Below are 6,000 nucleotides of genomic sequence, written 5' to 3' on the forward strand. Positions count from 1 at the left end.
GCAAATGTTTCCCTAAGACCCTCTTCATTTACTAAGAGAAAACGAGATAACTTTTTGTCCCCTGAATTTCATTTTAAGGACATAAGTCGTGCATTTGAGCAAGTGTGGACAAAGAAGAAGAAAAGAGGGGCAGGGCTGAGGCAGGGAGGACTGCAGTACCAGGATTCAACAGAGCCTTGTCTCTGCTGTCTTCATCTGCATTAAATTGGTCATGACCTTCCAGGTGTCTTTAAGGTTGAAGTGTTTGCTGGACCATTTCGAGCGGAGCCCGCTGGTCCACGTGGCCCTTCTGACATCAAGAGACAGCTTTTAAAAGAACAGAAGCACCTTGTCGGGGCTCAGGGGTCACTAATAGCCTGCCTTGGGCCCTCCAATAGGTCATGTTCGGCTTCCTCGTCCAACACAAAGGGAAAGGCGAGGGAGGCTGGGGAGGGTAGGGGGATAATTATCATTCTGGTGTTTTTTTTCCTCAGGCCCGGAGTTATGCTCCATGTCACTGTGTTAATGTGCCTGCAACCAGGGAGACACATAATGCTCCTCTCAGCCCTGTTTATTAGCAAGATCCATTTGCAAAAGGCCCTTCTTTTGTGCCACAATATGAATGTGCTTTGATGGCAAATAATTACGGCAGTCCTTTTGACATGAAGATCCACAGGCTGCCCTAGTTAAGCCAGTAATTAGCCTGTCCTCCTTTTTTATTATTATTATTGAGAAACTACAAATTATCCTCATGTGCGCCGGCCATTGCTTTTTCTCCTATTCTCTCACTCTCTCCTGCTCACTCTCTCCCGCTCACTCGCGAGCTCTCTCCCTCTCCCTCATCTCCCTCAGCACTTTGGATAAGTGGAATGCAGCTGCACAAAAGCAAGATAAAGCTGGACCATCAAGATGATGAACAATCTGGATGAAGAGCCTTCGAGACGCACACAAAAGCTGGAGAAGTGCAGTTGATGTAGGCCTGGACAGCTGAAGAATGCTGCGGTCTAACGATGAATAGCCCTCATTTGTGAATATACAGATTTTCCACGATGAATAAAAACTGAGTGGAGGTCACAATAAATAAACTTTTTCCCCCCCTTCTTCTTAAATAATAATTCAGGTTCCCGGCACCAAACAGCTGTAAATTGAAGGTTGTGCTTAGTTTTCTCAACTCTCAAAGGGGATAATTAAGCTAAGATCACATTGTTTGATATATTAGTGTAATGATGAACTACTATATTCTGCTTGTTTCGAGTTCTTTTAGTTTTTCTTTCCCATTATCTGTTTTTTTTTAATTACATTTCAAATACATTTTAAATGTAGGAACAGCAGTTCTGAAACAGAGTTTGCCCTGTGTTTGGATCTATTTGAAATGTATTCATATAACATTTAATTAAAGCAGCAACATTCCCCTTTAGAAAATGTGTGGAGGTAGAAATATCTATATTATCTGACTAGTTCTGACATAATCTTGCCAAAAGGCTGACTCTTTTTCCTTATTGGTGCAAGATAATTAGACCATCATTAACCTCCTGAAGCATCACTGTCAGTATTTCTTGGCGTTATAAAATCAGGATTTGGGAAGATTTTCATAATTTTGCTTAAGATCACAGAGGAGGTAAAGATCAGTTCTGAAACATGCTCAGCTTAGAAGATTTCTGAAAATCAGAGTCTGCAAGGATACATGTTATAAAGGAACTCAGCCCAAGGGAAAAGCTACAGTGTCCCTTTACACCTATAACACCCCCTCCCATTTGTGAAGTCTTGACAATAAAAAGGACCAAATACTGTCTTGCATTTTATTAATGTAAGTTAGACAGTCATTTTCTTCCAATGATTTTTGAGCTAAAAATGCACTGAAAAGTCTGACTCTCTGTATCAAAAGAGAGAGAAAGTATATTTCCAGAAAAAATTTCTGGAATAAATCTGGTATAAAGTGCAGGCCCTTTTTGTTTTGGTAACTATAAAATATTCTTCATTTCCAAAACAACTATTTATTGTTGAGTGTTTAGTGTACTGTTAGTTCATTTGATTGCTTGATTAGTTCATTATTTTTTCTAGGAATTTTTCTATTTTCACCAATTAGTCCCAATCTAGAGTGGACTCTACCATATCCACATTCAGGAAGGTTTTCAGATTTGAACCAGGTATGGAAGACAATTTATGAGCAGGAATACTGAAAAATATGAAAAAGCATGAAGAACCCACTGTTAACTTCATTGCGATCTAAGCTTCACCAAAGAAGAATAACTTCCTTAAGTTTCCAACCCTGGAGACCTTGAATTCAAGAACAACAATTACTCTGATTTGATCATTACACATTGTATGCTTCTATCAAAATATCACATGTACCCCATAACTATGTACAATGAATAATGGTATCCATAATAATTTAAAAGAAAATAAAAAGGAACAGCCCACCCACTGCATGATGAGGAACCATCCTTACCTATGACTCCAGTCTATTCAGAGGAACCCTACTGAAAAGCAAGCAATTAAATGTCCCACCTCTATGTTCAACATGAGAGAGCAAGGGTAACAAAAGACAAAACCAAAAAAGTTTGAAGTAGTTGAAGACAAAGGATAAGGAAATCCTAGGAAGAGTCTGAGTCCACTCACAAATTGTACCTAAGGAAGAGTCCTAAGATTCATGAAGTTCATTTTGGCTTTGCTGCATCAATAAACCAGAGGCAGAGAAATTAGGCAATGGGCCTCAAAAAAGGCAATCACTGCCACCTCTGTTTGCTGCCATGTTGGAGATGGTTTTTAAAGGACCACCACATCCATTTAGAAATATTTCACAGGTATAGGCCAAAGAGAGCTTGGTTTAGGAGTTCACATGGGTCAAATGTGAAACAGCTTAACAAATTTTTAAGATCTAGAAGCAGGCCAGATCTGGTATAAAGTGCAAGCCTGTCTAAAAACTCTGACAGCTCTTTAACATTTCACTCACGTACCTTTCTCCCTGTGATGTATTAATTACACCCACAATTTATTGAATGCCTCCTATATCCTAGGCACTTTTTCAGACTGTGGAATCTATCAGAGAAACAGAACAGGTCAAATTCCCACTTTCATGGAACTTACATTTCAGGAGCAGGAGATAGACAGTAAACAAAAAATGAATAAAATACAGCATACCAGGTAGTGATAAATGCTACAAAGCAATATAAGGCAGGAGGATGTGGAGGAAGGAAGCAGTTGTATTTTACATGGACTGGTCGTGGAAGGACTACCCAATAAGGTGACATTTGACCAGAGACCTGAAGTGAAGGAGGTAGCCGTGCAAAAGCTATGCAACTTTTGGGGAGAGAATTTTCCAGGTAAAATGAGCCTGAGGTCAAAGGACCTGAGGCCAGGATATGATTGGCACGTTCCCCATTAGTAAGAAAGAGGCTGAGACTGAGGAGGACTGAGCAAGGAGCAAATGGGAAAGAGGAGTAAGAAAACAGACTGGGAGCTATTCTCACCACCAAGCTGAAAGAAACCTTGGTCATTTACTCACTCTGGACTATTAAGTAATTTGCTTTGTCTATCTTTCATGCCTCTAATAAAGTTTAGATATATGAGGTACTGAAAGGAATATTCTAAGGTGATGAAGGCCTGACTGACTCACTGTAGTTTCATGCCATGAAATAGTGGGTGTTGACTACAAAAAAATATAGCACAATTACAAATGCCTATTGCAAACACAGCATTCCTCTCCCACCCAAAAAAACAGCAAAAGATTTGAAAAGGCAACACAAAAGAGGATATATGAATGAAAAAGAAACACGTGAAAAATAGTTTAACATCATTAGCCATTAGAGAAATGCAAATTTAAAAACTATGAGATACTACTACATACCTATCAGAGTTATTCACATTAAAAGAAAATTGACAATACAAAATGCTTACAAAGATGGGGAGCAACTGGAACTCTTATACATTTCTGGTGGGACTGCAACATGGTGAAATTGCTTTGAAGTATAACTTGACAGTTTGTTATAAAAAGTTAAATGTACACTTAACAACCAAAAACTTAAATGTATACTTAACCCAGCAGTTGCACACCCAAGGGAATCCCACACCCATGTATTCATACATGAACACCCACAAACTTGTACACAAATATTTAGAGCACCTCCATTTATAATTGCTAAAAGTCAGAAACCACCCAAATGTCCTTTAAGTGGTGGCAAATGGATACACAAATCGCAATACATTCATATAATGCCATATACCTGGGTAAAAAAAAAGAATGACCTCTGTTATACAAAACAATACACAGGAGAGTCAATATCATTTTTCTGGGTGAAAGGAGCCAGACTCAAAAGGACACATACTGTTGATTCCATACTATGTGATTCCATTTATATGACTTGTTCAAAAAGGCAAAATTATAGGGTTAGTAATTAGACCAGTGGCTTCCAGGGGCTGGGGGTGAAGGGAGAGAAACTAACAATAAAGGGAAATGAGACAACTTTTGGGGATGATGGAAATATTCACATCTTAATTGTGTTGAAGTTTACACATCACATAAGTTTATAAAAATTCAGAGAACTGCATAGCTGAAAAGAGTTAATTTTATCATATTTAAATTATATCTTCAAAAAATGCCTACTGCAATATTGATACATTCTCAGGTAAGAGAGGAAATCTAAAGACTACAGATTTTTAAAAATTAATTTTAGCACTCATCATCTTCCCTACTGAAGAAATCGTTAATTTGTTAAGTAGACTATCTTCACCAATAATCTCTCACTGTTGTATCGAAAAATATTTTTGTAGGCCTGAGGATAGAGAAGAGACCAGCGATTCAGGCCCTGGGGGGTAGGACCCTCATTTCAGAACTATCTCTGCTCTATTTGTGTCTCCCATTTTGCCAACGTAGACATCTGGGTAAGTCAGAGATCTCCACTCCCTCCCCAACACAGTCTCTCTCTCCTGATAAAGATTTTATATTTGGGACAATTTAGAAGCCCAGAAAATACACACAATCTCTTTGCTCTGGTTTTCCTCTATAGTTACCCAACATGTCAAAGACTCAGAATCAATCCAGATACTTATTAGGCACCTATTATTTGAAATATACTTAAATCCAGAAGCAAATATGGTACCTACTCTTAAAAACCTAGAATTCAATTAGGTAAAGGAAATATGTATATAAAAAGATAAACTACAAATGAAAGGCAGTATACAGAAAGTGTCACTTAATTAGTATAGGCAATTGTTGCTGTTCAAAAAAGAAGGGTTCCAAGAAGATAATTATTCTTATTATCATTTATTGAAAGTCTATTACCTGCCAAGCCTTGGCATTCATCATTCCATTTAATCTTCCTAACAACTCTGAGACTCGAGTTTTTTACTCACTTGCAATTGAGCAAATGGAACCTCAGAAGAAATGAGTAACTTGCTCTTGGTCCGTCCCTCAGCCACTGAGCCAGGATGTCAACTCTGATTGCAAAGCCTGTTGGTTTTCCACTATTCTCAACTGAGTTGGTTGAGGAAAAGTCATGAAAGTGATAGAATTTCAGCTAGAATTTACAGGGTATAGGATTCTACAGAGCCAACAATAAGAACAGGTGTGATGGAAAACCTAAGAATTATTAAAGGGGAAATGAAATCAACAAAAATACAATGTCTATTTTGCAACTATTGTTAGATTGCATCCAGTATGTCTTAGCTCCCAAATATTTTATGATAAGTGTAGTGAGTAAACAGCACTCTCCTTTTTATTTATATCTAGCCTCTAAATCAGGTCAAAACATTTCAAAAATTGAGACCTCTCCTGCTGAAATGAATTTTCCATGTTAGGAATTTTCTTCGGGGAGGTGATGGTGGGGAATTCATTCAAGTTGGCTTAGGTGTGTTATTCCCTACTATGAACCTCTCAGCTTGCTCCCAGAAGACAGAGAAATGCAATAAGACCTACCACAAACTACAAATAAAAATACCCATATCTTTTATCCCTGAGTTATAGCTTTAAGATTAGCCATTTAAAATCAGAATTATCTAATGCAACCTAGGGCCTTTTCTTGA

This window comes from Macaca nemestrina, chromosome 13 (genome assembly GCF_043159975.1).
Source record: "Macaca nemestrina isolate mMacNem1 chromosome 13, mMacNem.hap1, whole genome shotgun sequence".
Taxonomy (NCBI): Eukaryota; Metazoa; Chordata; class Mammalia; order Primates; family Cercopithecidae; genus Macaca; species Macaca nemestrina.